General features: G+C 36.0%; 1 pseudogene; it reads right to left on the minus strand.

Annotated features, from left to right (window-relative positions):
• Positions 1-17,936: 17,936 nt before the first annotated feature.
• LOC105092409 (large ribosomal subunit protein eL32-like) lies at positions 17,937-18,342 on the minus strand (annotated as a pseudogene).
• Between the last annotated feature and the right edge of the window lie 90 nt (positions 18,343-18,432).

An 18,432-nucleotide genomic window follows, 5' to 3' on the forward strand; every position in this document is an offset into this window, starting at 1 on the left:
TATAATGTCTTTTTCATCAACACAGAAATCAAGTGCCATTTTCACCTGCTCAGTGTGTGAGAGTTAGTTAAAGGAGATATTTGGGGATAAGCACTCTGGACTTCTTGGTTTACATATCAAAGGCATGCTTTCAGACAAGTTGCCTGCTATCTCTAGGAATTAGCTCATTTGGGGAGAGGCAATATCCCCTTGCATCCTTGTGGCTACAAGGCCCCAAGATGTCAAAGTATCATAAAATCTAGAAAATAAAAAGCATGATTTATACACAACAACTGATTATTTTACTGTTTCCATGGTTGTACTTTTCCCAGGATGTCATGTAATTGGAATCATACAATATGTAGACTTTTCAGATTGACTTTTTTCCCTTAGGAAGATGTATTTAAAGTTCCTTTATATCTTGATAGCTCATTTATTTTAAATTGATGTGCCACTATTTGTTCATCCATTAACCTGCTGAGGGACATCTTCCTTCCAGTTGCTTCCAGTTTTTGGTAATTATGAATCAAGCTGCTATAAACGTTCATGTGCAGATTTTTGTGCAGACATATGTTTTCAAATCAATTGGAAAAATATCTGGGAGTACAATTGCTGGATCATATGGTAAGGCTATGTTTAGCTTTGTAAGAAACTGCCAAAGTAGCTTCCAAAGTGGCTGTGCCATTTTGCATTCCCACCAACAGTGAATGAACATTTCTGTTCCATGTCCTCACCAGCATTTGGTGGTTTCAGTTTTTTGGATGTTAGCCATTCCAATAAGTTTGTAGTAGTATCTCATTTTTTGATCAGTAATTACCTAATAACTGATACTGAGAATTTTTTCATATGCTTATTTTTCAGCTGCATATTGTCTTTGGTAAGGTATCTGCTCAGATTTTTCACCCGTTTCCTAATTGAGTTGTTTGTTTTCTTATTGTTGAGCTTTAAAATTTTTTGGTGTATTTTAGATAAAAATCTTTTATCAATTCTGTGGTTTGCCAATATTTTCTTTCAGTAGGTGGCTTGTCTTTTGTTTCCTTTAAACGTGTCTTTTACAGAGTAGAAGTTTTTCAGTATTTAATTTCAATAAAGTTGAATAAATCATTTTTTAATGAATTTTACTTCAGTTGTACCTAAAAACATATTGCTAAACCCAAAGTCACATAGATTTTCCCCTATGTTTTCTTTCAGAAGTTTTATGTTTAAGTCTATGATCCATTTTTAGTTTAATTTTTGTGAAATGAGTAAGACTATTATTATTATTTTGCACATAGATGTCTAATTTTTCTAGCACTATTTGTTATGAAGATTATCCTTTTCCGTTGAATTGTCTTTGCTCCTTTGTCAGAGATCAGTTAACTGTATCTTTGTGGATCAATTTCTGGACTCTCTTTGTTTCCATTGATGTGCATGTCTATGCATTTGCCAGTATCACACTGTCTTGATTACTGTATCTTTATTAAAAATAAATATTTCAGCAGGCCCCAGCTTTGGTCATTTAAACTTTTCAGGAAGAAGGCTAGAGGACCGAGAGTTTTAGTTTCCGATTAAGCTGCTGGTGCACCTGGAATGACTGTATCCATCAATCTTATCGCCTCAATGCCTACACTTCCTAGCTAAAATTTTAACAAGATAATGTGGCAGAGCTTCTAGGTAAACAGAATGTCAAATGTCTTATTAGCTTAGGAAAAATGTTTTCAACATATAAAATTGACAAAAGGTTGGTATCCAGGATATGTAAAGAACTCCTATAAATCAATATGGAAATATAATTAAACAAATTTTAAAAGCAGATAAGGGATATGAATGGGCAATACACAGAAGAAATTAAAATAGCCAACAAGACAAAAGAAAGAAAAAAAAGAAAAAAAATTTTATCTCCTAACTTCTCGGGAGGTAAGAGGTACAAATTAAAACAACAATAGCATTTCACATCCAATCAGATTTACAGAAATTTAAAAGCTGGATAATATCATGTGTTATTATGGTACGACAGAAAATTCATTAATTCTGTTGTTGCAGAATTAATTAGTATGACCGTTCTAGGGAGTATTTTGAAAATATGTAATAATATTAAATATTTGTGTTCCCTATGAAAACAGCAGCATTTCACCTCAAAGCATGTATTTTAAAGAAATTGTCGAACAAAGAGAGATTTAAAATGTACTAGATTTTTCTGTTTTCTATATTCATCCTTACTGGGTGGTTTACCTCGGAAAGTCTAAGGAAAGTAATTCTTCCAATCCCTTCCCTTTTCTGAATCTGAAACCCTTGTTCTAGGTTTAAACGTCTGGGCAGGCAAGTCAGAAGCAGCGTAATTGAAACAGCAAGCATCATAGCCAAAGTCACATCTGGGCAATTTTTCTGTTAACTACGCTGAGGGAGAAAATGGCAAATAACTTCAGAAGATGCTCAGAAATTGCTGTTTTCTTGCGGCACATCATCCACATCATTTGGCAAATGTATGATAGGATTTTTATCGTTATCAGCACGCAATCTTTATGATTGTATTAAAAACTTGTACTAAGGCACCATGAAAATTAGAGACACCAGGTATTTTCATGCTATATTAATGCTCAAGGGACTTACAGTGACAAACTAAACTTGAATAAAAGCTTGGGATTTATCATGCTTTGCTTCAGAGACACATTTTAAAAATTCATGGTTTAGCAAAAATACCTCTGTGGTGTTTGAAACCAGACAATTCTGGATATTTTAGCCTTTTAAAAATTTAACCTTCTTGAGATAAAATTTCATTATATATACAAAGGACCTAAATGATAACCATTTTATAGAGTCTTATGAGAAATATATAAAATTATAAATGAAGGCTTTTAGCATCATGATTGGCATAAGGCTCAGTGAACGTTAATTCTCCTTTTTTCCAATTTACTTAAAATAATTCCAACATGCAGAGTCATAGAGAGTAAAACAAACCCCATTTAAAAAAATCCCAGTACCTTGTCAAATTGTCTCAAGTGATTTTTAAAGAAATAAAAGTTTACAGGCACCGTTAAAGCTCCCTGTGTTCCATCGCTGACTACATTCTTCTGCCTTCCCCAGAAGTAGCTATTAGCCTTATTTATTCATAATTTTTGTGCATTTCTATATGTTTTAGTTGTGTATATTTATATACATTTAACAAAGTATGTAGTGTAAAAAATTAAAAAAACAGAAGCCTCGATTAAATAGAGTCAGGAAACCAGAAGGGGGAGCTCACATGCCCTACAAAGATAGCAGAGCCCAAGGGGAAGAAGAAAGACTTCTTTCCTGGCAAGGACTCAGCCACTGAAAAACTATGGACTCTGATTTCGATAGCCCTCCCAACTTCCTTTTCCCCTCTGCAGAAGAGTTCTTCCCCCGCCATGCGGGAACTTGCAAATGGCTCGTCTCGTGGTTGCAGACCCCAAACTGCAATTCTTGAATAAACTTATCTTTGCTGGAGAAATAACTGACAGTCTGTTTGTTTAAGGCCAACAATAGATATGGTGTTTTTAAACTTTATATAAATGACAGTGTTTTATTTATTTATTTTTTTTATTGAGGTATAGTCAGTTTACAATGTTGTGTCAATTTCTGGTGTACAGCACAATGCTTCAGTCATACATGAAAATACATACATTCATTTTCATATTCTTTTTCACCACAGGCTACTACGAGATTATTTTTATGAATTGAGTAAATTTAAAATCAAATTCATTGTTTTCCCATGTAGATAACAAATTGTCCCAGATCAGTATAGTAAATAGTTCATTCTTACTGATTTGTAATGCCACCCTAATCACATGTCAAGTTTACTTATAGGTCTTACAGGTGTGTGTTTGATTTTGAATTCCCTTCTCTTAGTGTCATTATACATCCCTGTGTCAGTACGACATTGCCTTGTTCAAAACTGCTTTACCACAAACTTCGTATTTTGTTAAGGCAATTCTTTCTAATTCTTTTAAATTATAGAAACTTTTTATTTTCCATATTAATTAGAATATGATTGTTAAGTTATACATGCACACATTTCAGACTTTCATTGGGATGGTACTGAAATTTTGGAAAAATCTGGACGGAACTGCTTTTATTACAATAATTCACATACATAATAGATCGATGTATTCTGTTAACAAGAAACAAAGCCAGGCACTTGTTAAAGGCAGTAAGATAGATTTCACTTAGTAATTACTGTAGTAGGGAAGAGAATCCAGCTTCAGTTGAGCTCAACTTCAGTCTTTGAAGAGGTTACTGGGCATATTAAAGGGAGAGTGAAGCTGAGGAAATGATGGGGGCTCCCGCAGAGTTAGGAAAGTTGAAAGTCACAGAAAGTGGATAGGAAGGTCGGTCAGTGAGATTAGGCCTTCTGGGTTTGCTAATTGGTTCATTTTGAAGTTAGGCTCTTAGGCTCTGACAGACACTGCGAGGCAGCCTCTCTGTCTTCAGGTTTTAGCTGGGACAATCAGTAAATTATTTTTCACAGCTTTGAGCTTTCTCAGGCAGGAATTTAAGGGGACCTGGACCATCCCAGGGACATGGTTTTGAGCTGTTGGAAACCATGCTAGAGTTTGTTCAGATCTCTAGAGTAGGGGATGGACAACATTGTGCTGAGAGCCCACAGGCTTTATAGGCCAAAGTTGAGGCCTAGGTGAGAAGGGAGCTCAGAGGAGCCTGAGTTTGGTCAAGGAGAGAGTCTGTCAATTCACTTTTTTAATATTCTTTACTAATGTTTTGTGATTTTTTTTTAAATCCCATGGTGAATTTGTAGAGGGCTAAATATCCAGTAACGTTAATAGAAAGTCAATCAGTCATGTTCAAAATCAATAAATCGAGAAAACATGTGACCATATACAGAATAAATTATCGATTCTAGGCAGACTGAAAGACTTAAGCCAGTATGAGGTCACCTATACAAAAAAGTTACATTTTTGTATATCTGAATTTTGGATGTTTAAATTCCTTCCCTGCTTTATACACAGATAAATAGATAGACAGACCGATGGTTAGATAGATGACGGTTAGATAGATAAAAAGAAAGAATATTTATTTAAGGAAAAAGCAACTGACAACCTTTTAGAAGTTGAAAAATACATGAGACAGAAATTGCCTAAATCATCACAGAAAGAGTTCAGGCACATAATTCTGGACAGAATCCAGGATGTTGTAGACAACATGTTCTCTTTTATGAAGGACTTCAAAAAGGAGATACAGGGGTTTGAAAGGAGATGAAAAATGGGAGAAAAACAAAATCTATTAGAGAGATGAAAGCCATATTAGATGTAATATGAATTAGAATATAATCTAAAAAGCATTCATTATAGTAAAGACCATAGATATGGATGAGAGAAGAGATAGAATGTGTATATAATAGATATCCTTGGAAAAGGCCAAAGACAATATAAAATGTGATGAAATACATAAACTCAAGGGAAATTTCTTCTAAAATGAGGAATATTTTTGTCTGCAGAGCAAAAGGGCACATTAATCCCGAGAAGATTTTTGATACAGAAAAATTAACACCAATTTATATCTTAAGAATATTGAGTTTAAAAAGTAAAAAGAAGATTCCTGTGGGTAGTCACTGAGGCAGACAAAGCAAATTACGTGGAGTTTGGGCTTCAGACTTTCTATATTAACATTTATTCCTTTAGATGGAAAATAAATTCTGAGGAAATTCTGTGGGAAATAAATTGTGACTTAATACTCAGATCTTCAGTCCTGTTGTCAATTCAAGCATAAATATAACAAAGGGACAATTACAGATATTGAAGAATTTTAGGACTGAAGCATCTGAGCTCCTGCTACCAGAATCAACAAGCAATCAAGCCAACTCTAATGAATGACAAAATCCATCCAAACAGGAGAAGAAACAAGACATAACTCAAGACACTAAAGACGTAGAAACCATGTTGAAAGCACCTGTGGTGGGCATTTGATCCATTTAGTTAGAGATGTAAAATGTAACAACTGGGAAAAGTACATTTATAAAAAAGAAGATACCTTGACATAGGCATGGATGTAAAAATAGTAAGATGGGTAACAAGAATTTTGGAAGAATTTGAAGAAACAGAAAGATCTCAATTTTCTCATACTTATTAGCAGAGAATTATGAAATAGAAACGAACATTGAAATGTATGGTTTAAAAAATACAAAATCTCAACCTGCTAATTTAATAGACTATTTTTTTTTTTTAATGAGCAGCTCTAGGTTCATGGCAAAACAGTGTACAGAAAGTTCCCATATAAGCCTTGTCCTCCCTTCAACCTCCCCACCATCAACAACCTACATCACAATGGTACATTTACAGTCAACAAACTTATATTAAGACATCATGATCCCCCATCGCCTAGTTTAATTTAGGGTTCACTCTTGGTGCTGCCCATTCTATGGGTTTTGACAAATGTATAATGACGTGTACCCATTATTATAGTTCAGCCTGTTAATTTTTGATATTGTTTTCTAAACTCTAGAGGCATGTTTTAGGAACTGAAAATTTCTTATGTGGAATATTATTCAGGACTGGCTGGGATAAGTTACATAAACAGATGCCTCCAAAATCTCAGTGGCTGAATATAAGGAGGCTTTATGTCTTGTTGCAAAGTGGGCTACAGGTCCAGGCACCTGCAGCCTTCCGATTTGACCGTCATGTAGCTGCACCATCTGGATTATGTAGCCTCCCTGGAGAACATGGTAGGGGAGGAGAGTGTTAGAGAGGCGTATATGGCCACTGAATGCTTTGGCCTGGGAGTCACTATTGTTCCATCCGAACTCATTGGCTAGAGGCAGTCACATGATCCCACTTAGCAACAAAAGGACACCTGGAGCGCAGTCTCCTGGAGTAGAGAGCAGTGTGCGCGATCTGGAGTACAAAAGGGGAGGAAACTCAGGGTGGGGGCTAGAAAGCTCTGCCAAAGGAAGACAGATAATTCTCTGTTCAGTAGCTCCTTTAGTGTTATATTAATGCTCTCTTGCTCTCTCGCCACTGCCCCCCCCCCTTTTTGTTTCACTTAACTTCAACTGAATTCCAAGTTATTTATCATAAATACAGTTATATACTTTTTATACATTTATTTTTTCATTTATTTTTCTCTTCCTCTTTCCCTCCTTCCCTCCCTCTCTCTTTCCGTTCCTTTCCATTCCTTTTGTCTCCCTTCCTTCCTTCCTTTCTTCCTTTTTCTTTCTTTCTTCCTTTCTTTCTTCCTTTCTTTCTTTCTTTCTTTCTTTCCTTCTTTCTTTCTTTCTTCTTTCTTTCTTTCTTTCTTTCTTTCTTTCTTTCTTTCTTTCTTTCTTTCTTCTTCCTTCCTTCCTTCCTTCCTTCCTTCCTTCCTTCCTTCCTTTCTTCCTTTCTTTCTTCCTTTCTTCCTTCCTTCCTTCCTTCCTTCCTTCCTTTCTTCCTTTCTTTCTTTCCTTCTTTCTTTTTCTTTCTTTTCTTCTTTCTTTCTTTCTTTCTTCCTTCCTTCCTTCCTTCCTTCCTTCCTTCCTTCCTTCCTTCCTTTCTTCCTTTCTTTCTTTCTTCCTTTCTTTCTTTCTTTCCTTTTTTCTTTTTCTTTCTTTTCTTTCTTCTCTTTCTTTCTTTCTTTTTTCTTTTTTCTTTTTCTTTCTTTCTTCTTTTTCTTTCTCTCTCTTTCTGTCTACGCATAAATGTGAGAAATGACCACAATAACATGTAGGTAAAAATTAATAAACTGAAGCCTCAATTACATAGAGTAGGGAGACCAGAAAGGGGTCTGTGATGATAGCAGAGCCCAACAGGAAGAAGGAAGACTCCTCTTCTTTCCTGGCAAGAACTCAGCCAATGAAAAGTCACGGACTCTGCTTATTATAACCCTCCCTGCTTCCTTTTCCTCTCTCTGAAGGTATTCTCCTTCCCTTGCTGTGCCAGGACTTGCACATGGCTCGCCACGATTACAGACCCCAAATGGCAATTCTCTGCAGATCCTGAATAAACCTATTTTTTCTGGAGAAATATCTGCTGGTCTATTTGTTTCAGTTCAACACTTACCAAATGTTAGTGGTGATTTGTGAATGTCAAGGCTATATTATTATTTAAAATTTTCTTTTTAACACCAGGATATAGTATTTTTCACCAAAAATGGTACATTTAAAAATGATGTAATAATACTATGTACAGTTTAAAAATCCTGAATAGAAGAGAGTAAGTTTTATACGTAGAAGCTCAGTGCATGAGTTAGATTCAATGCTAGTTTCTAGCATCACCCCTTGTATTTGTAGCATATTTCCTACTTCATATACTGCTTCCCATAATTAATAATGATAATAATTATGATAATAGCACCACAGTTTACAGGATTTCCTTCCTATTTGCTGCTTCCAGACACATCAGTATCTTGTTAAGTATTAATTCCTGTCTGATAAAATACAATGTTCTTTATGCTAGCCTAATTCACCCATTTGTCACAAACCCATGGACAACCTAAATTCATTAAGTCAGTCCTCCCAGATCATCCCCATTTATTTCTAACCTGCTCCTATTTAGGTCAAGTTCATATATAGTTTTGAAACTTGGCTTTCGGTCACGGGACATCTATTCCCCATCTTGTTTACACAACTGCTATCTTTGACTTCCTTTCAAGGGCTTTGTTTGAACTTTTCCTCCTCACCTTTTTACTGCTTCAGGAAACAAACTCTGTCCACGATGACCCCTCAGGAGCCCAACTCCCTGACCCAGGCCACCAGCTGGGAGCCTAGCATGCTGAATTCAAGGAAGCTTGAATCAGAGGCCACACAGGATAGCGGTTAAGTGCCTAGTGTTTGGAGTGATCTAGCCTTGGTCCTAAACTAAATTCTGGCTTTTACTGGTAGATGACCTGGGAATCCCCTAATTCTCAGTTTCCTGGTCTGTTTAATGGAGATCAGCACACCTTCTTTTTAAGGTGGTTGTAAGGATAAAATGAGATAATTTACACAGAGTACTTACTATAATGTGAGCTGTAGGGCAAATGTTCACTGAGAGTGACTTTCATGTATTATAACTCAGCAAAAGCAAAGACTGTTCTAGGAAACATAAAGTAGGGCAGATTCTGAGGTGAAAATTGCTCTTTCCAGGCTAATGAATTTAAAATATACTTTTATGTCCATGAGAAGTGGTGGATGGAGCTTCCTGTTTTGAGTGTCTACCGATGTCTCCAATTGCGTTTTCCTGCCTCTGAAAGGTATTTCAAATTGCCCCGTAGGCAATTCTCATTCCTCAGAAACCTCTTTTTTTTCTTCTCTTTTTCCATGAGACATTTCCTCTTCATCCCTAAAATGTGGATGAAGAAGCTTTCCCAGCGCAGAGAAACACAAGTCGACCGCAAATAGGAAGACGCTGTTTACGGAGCATATTTCTTTTGGGAGAATCATTGTCACATATCTGACTCAACACTTATTTCTAGAAGAACAAGTTGTTCAGGAAGGAAATCTATTTCCATATCTAAAATGAAAGTTTTATTTAAGAAGTGCAATTGGAATAAATCGCACAAGAGAAAGCGGTTAGAGCGCACAGCTGCTGGTTTCAAATTTAACACTGTTTGTATTTGAAAAAGTAACTGGGAAAGTTTCACTTTCAGTTCTAGCCCCGCTGGGTAGCTTCAGGGCACATGAACGTGTTCTTGATTCCTAGCTCTGTTTGTAAGCGTCTTTGTGCAGAAGCTCTGTGGCTTTTCATCAAGCAACCACCTTCCATCGAACACCCATGGTGCTTCTTGGGCTGGGATTTTGAGATTTGACTGTGAGAGTTCTCTTGGCAAAGGGAGTGAGGTGTTTGTTGCTGCTGGTGTTGAGTGAAAGCAGACAAGACAGGAATGCTTATCTGAGGGGGTCTAGAACTGGATGGAGATTGAGATACCAGATCCAAGTTCAGGTGGACTCCTGGACAGAGACCCACAGTCTGATGCCTTTAATGAAATCTGTAGTGTTTGATTACTTTATTATCATTTTCAGGATTCTCCGCCTAGATTTTATTGCTTGCTGTCTCACTCTATTTCCCTCCGCCTTTCACATTCTTTCCCTTTTCTGTTTCCCATTTCTTCCATCTTCCCCTTTTCATTTTTCCTCCATGTATCTTCTCAGGTACTATTTTTCTCCAAGATGTCTGCAGCCTCCATCTCTTCTCTTCCCTAATTATTTCTCCCCACTTTCCCATCCTTTCATTACATTTTCCTATTGCTCTTTCTCTTTATTTCCTATTTTCTCTTCTTTTTGTCACCAATTGAATGAAGAGTAGAAAATACGCCAAACTGTGATTGCACTGCATTTGGCACATCTTCATGAAATCTGATCTTACTTTGCAGTCGAAAGTGATCTGCTGCTTGCTTCCCTGGATTCTCCTAATACTCCATTGGTCTCTGATTTGTCCTTGCCTCCCTCCTTCCAGCAGTCTGAGCATCTGTCCACTCTCCTGCATCACAGTGGAAGCTCCTTGTGCAAAAGGATAATGTCTTTTCCATCGTTGTCTCCTCCATAAAACTTAGCATACTATCTTGCAATTGGTAGACACATTTATTCTATAAATATTCCTGAATATACACATAAAATGACCAATAAGGTAATTTAATATGTGATCGGAAGTTTCAAGGTTTTATCTGCTAAGAGAGTTCTGCAAATAGCTGTCTCTATTGTGCTAAAAAGAGATTCATTTTAAAGATAAATTTCCAAGGAAATGTTTCAGAAAAGACTTATTATTTAGATGAGTTTAGAACCAGAGTAGCCACTGCTTTTATCATTAAGCACACAGGGCTTTGAATGAACGTACTGGGTGGGGCTAGGGAGAAGAGAATGAGCCAAACCATGGTCCTGGGAACCAGGAGGAATGTTCCGAACCTAAGTCACCCCATGTGTATAGTCCAAATGATAATATTTGAGAGACTTTGATGAATTCACTTTGTTGTTTGATTTCAAACTTTCAAAACGAGTTCAATGTATATCTCTTCTCCACTTCCTCTTCTTTAAATGGTCAAGGGAGACGACAAATTAGATCGAAATGGCAAGTATTTTGGCTTTTACTGTGACAAGCAAAGATGTAAACTTACCCTGGGTATGTGGGATTTTGTGCGATGTCACTCATAGTTAAAGCCAAGTACCAAATGTGACCTTAGAGGCCTTAGAGGATCTTTGCCATATCTCCTTCTTCCCAACCCCTCTAGGTCTTTGATCTCATACTTTTCTACTGTCTCCCTCTATCCCAGCCATAATTCTTCAGTAGGCTGGGCAAAGGTACACTCCCTGGTTGGGGTTTCGCATCCTCTGCCAAGAATACTTTCCCTCTATGGCTCATTCCCTCTCTTCTTTCAGATCATTAGTTAGAAGTCATTTTCTCAGAAAGGCCTTTCCTCTTCACCTTCCCTAAAAATTTGAAACTTCTTTATATCATTCTTTTTTACTCTCCTTTTTAATTTTTTACACTTACTACAGACACTCTAATATTGCATATCAGCTTACAAAGGACCAGTTTCATGGCCCCAAGCTTGGTTTTATGCTCTGCTAGCACTATCTTGAAATTCTTAATAACTTTTGAACAAGGGCCCACATTTTCAGTTTGACATTGGGCCCTGCAGATTATGTAGCCAGTTCTGAGTTTTCCTATTTTTAATATTGCCTGTCTCGCCTCTAGAATATAAGCTGGTTGGAGGCTGTGATTTATGTTTTTTGAACACATTATACATGTTTGAAAAATATTATTATATTTTAATAAAATATTTATTATAAAATAAATTAATTAGTGAAGCGATGAGTATAGTAGATGTAGATTAAGTTGAATTCTTCCTTTTCTTTTTTTTCTCACTTTTTTTTTTTGCTATGCATAAAATATGTGTTAGAAGACAGGTTTGTGCTGCCATTTAAATAGTAAAAGTTGACCAAGGTTGGGGAAATAAAAAAGCCAAAGCATTGTGAGGTTTTAGAAATATATGTTGGAAATTAATCATATATATATATAAATAAAATTTACCACTTTAGCCATTTTAAAGTGTGCATTAAGTACATTCACACTGCTGTATAACTATAATTACCATCCATCTCCAGAATGTCTTCCTCTTCCTAACTGCAATTATAGCCACTAAACAGCAATTCCTAATTCTCCCTTTACCCGAGACCCTGGCAACCACCATTTGACTTTCTGTCTCTATGAATTTGACTATTCATGCTACTTCATATGATTAGAATCATACAATATATGTCCTTCTGAGCTTCCAGATACATCCACATTTTAACAAGTGTCAGAATGTCCTTCTTTTTTAAGGCTGAATAATATTCCATTGGCTGAATAGGCCACGTTTTGTTTATTGGTTCACACATTGATGAATACTTGAGTTGCTTCCAGCTTTTGGCTGTTGTGAATAATGCTGCTATGAACATAGTTGGACGAATATTCGAGTCCCTGCTTTAAATTCTTTTTGGGTTTCATCCTAGAGGTGGAATTCTCATATCATATGGTGATTCTACATTTAATTTTTTGAAGAATTTTCTTACTGTTTTCTATAGCAGCTGTACCATTTTACATTCCCATCAGCAATACACAAGATTTTCAATTTCTCCATATTCTCACATTGTTTTTTAAAAAATAATATCCATCATAACTGAGAGTTTAATTGTCATTTCAATAATAATCGGTAATATTGAACATTCCTTCATGTGCTCATTGGCTATTTGCATATCTTCTTTGGAGTCATTATCTATTCAAGTCCTTTGCCCATTTTAAAATCAGATTGTTGTTGTTACTGAGTTTTAGGGGTTATTTTTATATTCTGGATATTAATCTCTTATCAAATGCATAATTTACAAATATTTTCTACCATTCCATCGGTTGCCTTTTCACTTGCTGATAGTTTCTTTTGATGCACAAAGTTTTAAATTTTGAGGTAGCCCAATTTATGTTTTTATTTTGCATCCTGTACAAAGCCAATGTCATGAAACTCTTCCCCTGTGTTTCTTCTTTAAGTTTTATGGTTTTAGCTATTACATTTAGGTCTTTGATTCATTTTGAGTTAACTTTTGTGTATAAAGTAAGAATACCACTTCATTCTTTTTCATATGGTACCCAGTTTTCCCCAGCACTATTCATTGACAAGACTATCTGTTCCCCATTGAAAGATGTTGGCCCTGTATATATGAGGGTTTATTCCTGGGATCTCTATTTTATTTCCTAGGTCTATATGTCTGTCTTTATGTCATTTCCAATCCTGTTTTGATTATTGAAGCTTTGTGGTAAGTTTTGAAATCAGAAAGTGTGAGACCTTCACCTTTGTCCCTCTTTTTCCAGATTGTTTTGGCTGTTTGGTCCTCGAAATTCCAGGGGACATGGGGCCTTGAAGTAAATGTAATTGATTTCTGGCTCTAATTCAATTCAGACTTTTGTGGACAACAGCTAAACTGCTCTTCTCACTGGTCCAGGGAGATAAAAGGGGCTTTGATAGGTATCGGGAGAGCAGCTCCACAAAGGCAGACATCCCTGGAAATTGGGAGGAGGACTACCATGTCTGATATTAACTACAAGTACTGGGAGATCCTCCTTACTCCCTCCTCATTCGTCTGTCTCTTTCCATAGGTGTGAGTCAATTTCCACCGACAATCATTTCCCATATTTAGGTTCTGTCATGGAAGGAGGAACTGAAGTTGTTTCAGTAGGGAGCTTTAGTTGACTTTATCATAGTTAATAGGATGCTTTTCAGTTTAGCTTAATTATTTTATGATGTGGACTGGCCTCCTGGTGCTGTCTTTTTTGTTTAGTTCCCCCTGACACCTAAAGAATGAAAATTCAGGAATAAAAAAAGTATGCTGCAGATTTCCACACACTGGCTATCTAACCACAGCAGAATTGTTAATCAGATAAATCACATCTCCCAGCTGAGACCTGGTATGACTTGAAATAGACTCGTTGGAGTAAATCCAAGCACCACCTACCACTGAATTGTTGCTCAAATAAAAAGTTCACGCTAAGTAATCATCTTTCCTGAATATGTATATATAAAATATATCTGGACAGATAAAAGAACCTGATAATATAATTCTTCCAGGGAAGGAAACTGGGAGCAGCAACTGGGATGGGAGAGAAATGTTTCATTATATACTGGTTTATACTTGAATTTTGAATCATGGTGATTGTCCTAGTTATTCAGAATTAAGTAGAATAAAAGTGAAAGTATAGGAAGCTATCCCCTACTAATTCTGACACATCTTATTCCTTTCCAGTACAATGTTGGAGAGTAGTGCTGAAAGTAGACATCTTTGTCTAGCATGACGCTGACAATGTCCCCTAGAAGTTCTATGTAGTATTTTTACATAGGCTTATAATTTGGAAATTTTCCTCTCATTCATAATAGATTCCTTCTGAAAATTCCTAAAATGCTTTCATTATTGCTAAAAGTAAACTGAATGATAAATCAGGTAAAGTACTAACAGACATCCAACTTTCTTGGGGAAAATATATTAATAGTCCTGGTTTGTTTGTTTAATTGTTTTAGATAATAAGGAGGAAAACTGCCTAGCCCTGAAAACATAAAACAACTAAGAGAACAAGTCAATGACCTCTTTAAATGAAATTTGCTAAGTTTTTATATCCAGCCCATTTCATTGCCTCTACAAGGTAAGCCCCACCATCCTGGCTTCTGGTTATGGCTTATTTGTCTCTGGTAGATGGATTTGTAAGGTCAGGTTCTTCCTAAAGACTTACTTTGGGGGGAAAAAAGAGGCATGGCTGAGGTCTTTGGCTTATACCATATTTTACCAAATAACTTTCATAAGAGAGCATTGTATTAAAATGTGAAGTGCTTTTTCAATGCTGAATAAATTAGTCCTTTGTTTCTCATTGGCTATTATTGCCTGTGGGTAGCGTGTCCAAGATCCCTAAAGAGAAGAAGGATGAGTTTGGGTAATAATATTCATTCCAAATTCATAACAGTTAAGCCCTGTTACACCAAGAAAATAATACATAGAAAACACTTTCTTTTTTTCCCCCCAATGCTTTCATTATAGTAGTTGGGGTTAATCAAGACCCAGAGAATTATAAAAACTGAGAATTGCAAGCTTTGGGGGAACACTACTTGCAAAAGACCCTAACACTTCTATTTGGATTCCTGAGGGCTCAGGGATCACTAGAGATAGTGAAATACAGAGAAAAAAGAAGTATAGGGATTTGTGGAGCCAGCCAAAAGAAAATATTGGAGTCTGTAAACCAAGAGAGAGCCTATGTTCCTCCAATCAGTATTGGAGTCCTGGGCTAGTAGAGGAAATGGAAAGAAAAATGTTAATATTATGCATATATGTACATATATATACAAAACACAAAACGAAAAAAACCAGACATTAGAAAAACTGGAAATACAACATAACTATTGCAACTCTTTTTTTTTTAAAGAAATAATTTTTAATCAATTGACTTTCAAAAAAGTCCTTTACCTTGACTTCATATTGCAATTCTTATATGGCCCAATTTTGAATACCTCTTTGCAAGAGAAGAGAGAGTTTATATGAGAGGTAACTCCATGCCCAGTTCCCATTTCTGGGTCCCAAAAAAGGTATGGAAAACTTAGTATGACAATTCACCTTTGATTATGACTTTCTGCCAATTGAGGTTTTAAAATAGGCTTTTTATTTTAAGATAATCTTAGATTCATATACAGTTATAATAAGACAGATCCTTTGTACACTTTACCTAGTTTCCATCAATGATAACGTCTTGAAAAACTATAGTCCAATATCACAACCAGGATATTGAAATTGATATAGTCAATATTCAGAACATTTCCATCATCACAAGAGTCCCTCATGTTGCCCTTTTATGGCCACACCTGCTTCCCTCTACCCCCACCCCCATTTTTTAATCCATGGCAATAACTAAACTTCCCCATTGCTATAATTTTGTGATTTCTAGGTGTGTGTATGTATATATATATATCTTCAGTGCCAGGGTGTGTGTGTATGTGTGTGTATGTGTGTGTGTGTATATATACGTATATATATATTTTCAATTTATTTATATATATGTCATCACAAAGTATGTAACCATTTGGAATTTTTTTTTCACTCAGCATGATCGTCTGACAAATCCTCCAGATTATTGCATGTTTCACTAGTTTATTCCTTTTTATACTACGGTTTGTTTAACCATTCATCTATTGAAGGACATCTGGGGTATTTCCAGTCTTGGGCTACTACAAATAAAGCCTCTATAAACGTTGACATACAGGTTTTTGTATGAGTATAAATGTTTATTTTTTTTCTCAGATAAATGCCTCGTAGTGCACTTGCTGGGGTGCGTGTTATTTGCACGAACAGTTTGATAAGAATATGTGAAACTGTTTTCAAGAGTGGCTGTACCATAGTCTACTCCAAAGAACGATGAATGGGTGTTGACCTAATTTCTCCACATCCTTGCCAGCATTTGATGTTGTCACTACTTTTTGTTTTGCCATTCTGGGAGGTTTGTAGTGATAGCTCAATTTGGTTTTCATTTGCATTTCCTTCATGGCGAACTCTGTTGAACATCTTTTCCTGTGCTTAATTTTTTATTTACCTTTTTCAGTTAAATGTCTCTTGATGTCTTTTGCCTTTGCTCTATTTGCATTATTTTTTATTTTATTTTATTTCTTAGTGTTTACTTTTGAGAGTTTTAAAATACTCTAGATGCAAGTCCTTTGTTGGTTATGTAGTTTGCAAATATTTCCCCTCATTCTTTAGCTTATGTTTTCATTGACTTAATAGGGCCTTTCATAGATCTAAAGTGTTAATTATTATTATGAAGTGAAGTTTTATACTTTTATGGATCATGCTTTTGGTTGCAAGTAGAAAAAATACTTCTATAGCCTTTTATCCTAGAGATTTTCTCCTTTTTATTCCTAAAAGTTTTATAGTTTTACATTTTCATATAAGTTAACGATCCATTTTGAGTTAATTTTTTATAAGCTGTGAGATTTAAATTGAGGTTTGTTTTTTGGCTTATGCTTGTCTGCTGGATCCAGCACCATTTGTTGAAAAGTCTATCTTTCTTTCACTGAATTACTTCTCTACTTTTTTTTCAAAAGAAGTTAGGCATAATTGTGTGGGTGTATTTCTGTGTTCTTTATTACCGCAGCTATAGAATAAGTCTTGAAATTGGGTAGACTGACTCCTTTCACTTTGTTATTCTTTTCAGAATTGTTTTAGTTATTCTAAGGCCTCAGGCTTTCTATATAAGTTTTAGAATAATTTGGTGTATATCTAAGAAAAAAATCTTGCTGGGAACTTGATAAGGATTGCATCAAATCAGTATATCAAGACGAGGAAAAATTGACATTGTTACCATGTGGAGTCTTCCAATCCATGAACACAGCATGACTCTCTCTTTATTTCGACATTTGGTGAATTCTTCCATCAGGATGTTGTGGTTTTCAGCACACAAGTCCTGAAGATGACTTGATATATCTACACCGAGGTATTTCATACTTCGTAGAGATTATAAATAGTATATTTTTTATTTCAATGTCCACATGCTTATTACTGTATATAGAAATGCAGTTGATTTTGTATGTTTATCCTGTGATCTTAGTGAACTCACGTTACTTTTAGGAGTTTTAACTTACTATTTTTAGGAGCTTTTTGTAGATTCCTTGGGATTTTCTGTGTAGACAACCATGTCATCTGCTAATAGGAACAGCTTTATTTGTTCTTTTCCAACTCATATGCCTTTTATTTTCTTTTCCTTGTCCTATTGCACTGGCTAGAAATTCAAGCAATAAGTTGAATGAGTTGTGAGAGTATCCTTGCTTTAAGGCGAAACATTCAGTCTCTCACCATTAGATAAAATGTTAGCTGAAACTTCTTTGTAGATGCCCTTTATGAAGTTGAGAAAATTACCCTATATTTCTATTTTTCTGAGAGATTTTTTATCATGAATGGGTATTCAATTTTGTCAAATGTTTTTTCTGCATTGATTATAATTTTTTAAAAATGTTGAGCTTCATGGTTTTATTAAGGTAAATACAATGTGCACACGAGCTGTCTACTCATTTTCTTCGCTGCACAGCCTGGCGTTGGGACTGGTGACTCTGATGGCCAGCTGGGCTGCTCTTTCCACATGGCTTTGTGGTTCTTGGAGGAGACATTGTGAGCAATCTCAGCACAGTAAGATTTGTTGCACATCAGCAGCACTTCGAGCTCCTTGACATTGTGGACCAGGAACTTGAGGAAGCCGCTGGGCAGCATGTGCTGTATTTTCTTGTTGCTCCTGTAACCGATGTTGGGCATCAAGATCTGGCCCTTGAACTCCTGTGCACCCTGTTGTTAATGGCCCTTGGTTTCTGCCAGTTCTGCTTAATTTTGACATATCGGTCTGACTGGTGCTAGATGAACTTCTTGGTCCTCTTCTTGGTAATCTTGGGTTTCACGAGGGGTCTGAAGGTGGCCATGATGCTGACTAGGAGATGGCTCGATTATAATTCTATGTTCTAATATTTTGTTAAGGACTTTTGCATCTATATTCATGAGAATTATTCATC

Source organism: Camelus dromedarius, chromosome 8 (assembly GCF_036321535.1).
Source record: "Camelus dromedarius isolate mCamDro1 chromosome 8, mCamDro1.pat, whole genome shotgun sequence".
NCBI lineage: Eukaryota > Metazoa > Chordata > Mammalia > Artiodactyla > Camelidae > Camelus > Camelus dromedarius.